This window comes from Solanum pennellii, chromosome 8 (genome assembly GCF_001406875.1).
Source record: "Solanum pennellii chromosome 8, SPENNV200".
Classification (NCBI taxonomy): domain Eukaryota; kingdom Viridiplantae; phylum Streptophyta; class Magnoliopsida; order Solanales; family Solanaceae; genus Solanum; species Solanum pennellii.
Genome location: NC_028644.1, coordinates 17,684,720 through 17,686,815, shown reverse-complemented (window position 1 = coordinate 17,686,815; position 2,096 = coordinate 17,684,720).

The window sequence follows — 2,096 nt, the reverse complement described above, 5'->3', positions numbered from 1 at the left end:
GTATGTATATATATATATATATATATATACATATATATGTGTATATAAGTGTCATGTTCAAACACAATTACATTTATATCTACCTATCATTGGTATTGGGAAATTTGATGTCGCTCTTAAAAGGATAATTGAATTATGCATTCGGTATGTGTGTTTTTATTGTTTTGTGATCACTTTCTTATATTTCACTTAGTTGAGCAACCGCGTGATCTTGCCTGTACCCTGTGGTTTCGTGTATTTATACTGCACTTTCTCTTTCTTTGTTGAGACAAGGCATCTTAAGGAGGCTACCGTCAGACCTTAATTAGGAGATCATTGACCGATACCAGATTCGAGGGTGAGACAATTTATTAAGGCTTCTATAGATCCATCATTAGTTTAGTCCATTCTTTTCGAACTTAGACTATATATTTAGACTTTTACTTATATTTAGGTTATTGGGTTGTATCACTTTTTTCTTAAACTTGTTGATTAATAGAGTCTTGGTACAATGTCTTTCATGTCTTGGGGTTGAATATCCGCGATGTTTAGGCTAGGTTGTTTGTTAAACCTTCTAAGTTTATGGGGAATTTAGTACTTAATTCATTATTTAAAAATGATTTCGTATCTTTAAATGTTTTAGTTTCTTTAAGTTGTTTGGTCGGGTTGTAGTATGGTTTTCCACCAGAGGGTTAGTGTGGGTGCCAATTAAGGTGGTCTGGGTCGTAACGTCAACAAGATTAAAAGTGATAGAAATTAAATTGCAATCACAAATAAAATATAATGAAAAATAACTGCATTGATAAATAGTGCATGTATTATTTTGTTCCTCCCTTGATTTTTCAATCATATTGTATTTATTCATGATTCGAGGGTCATTTGTGGCGTATTTATTGAACTATGATGAATTGAATTTGACCTACTAATGAATATAACATAAATTTGTGAGATATTTTAAATTATTTATCTAGGGAGTATAGTATCCTTTATATACGCGTGCACTACAGTTTTAGGGTTGAGAAGCCTAAAAAACTCTAATTGGAACTGAATAAGCCTTGTACTATCACAACTCGAATTGAATATGTATTTTAGATTCCTACAAATTTCAATGTCTACAAATGCCCGGAGCTTCAAGCCTTGTTGGAATGTATATTTGTTGAAGTTGAAGGATGAGTCTTGAAGTTCTCATTCTTCTACATTTGCGGTTTTGTGACTTCAAGTTACAGCTTTTGATCTATAAAAGAAGAGATGAAGGGCATATTTTGTCCCATTAGGCGTGTTAATTTGTTTGCAATAAATATTAAAGCGGCAAAAAGTAAACTACAATAAAAAATAAAATATGAATAAACATAGCTTTATTAATAAATAGTGTGGGGTACAATTCTATACAAGCTTGATTCCTCTCTCAAAAGATTTCTTCATGATTCGAAGGTCGTTAGGGACATATTTCCCGAACTTGGATGCTCTAAATTTGATCTCTTTATGTATAATCCATGAATTTGCAAAATATTTGAGGTAAACTTTCAATGTAATATAGTACCTTTTATATAGGAATGAACTAGGGCTAAGGATTAAGTAGCCTCCAAGAATCCTAATTGGAATAGAATACATGTTATAGAATCTAAAATTGAATCAAATATGTATATAGAAGCCTACATAATTTTTATGTCTACAAATGCCCCTAGCTTCAAGGTTTGTCAGTTTGTAGATTTGTTGAAACTGAAAGACGAGGCTTGAAGTACTCATTCTTAAACCTTTATGATTTTGTAACTTCAGATTTATACATTTGAATATGAAATAAGAGATGAATGACAGATTTGGTTCTACTAGGCATGTCATTTTGCTTGCTATAAATTTCAAAGAAAATAAAATAAAAACACAAATAAAATATAAAATATTATAAGTTTATTGATAATTAGTGCAAGGTAAAATTCTTTTCCTCCTTATTTCTTTACTCATAAGAATTATCCATGATTTGAGGGTTGTTAGTGTTGTGTTTCCCGAATATGGATGATCTAGATTTAATCTCATTATGAACATTCCATAAATTTTTTGAATATTTAAGATGTTTTTTAATGAATACAGTACCCTCTATTTGTTATATATATATATATATA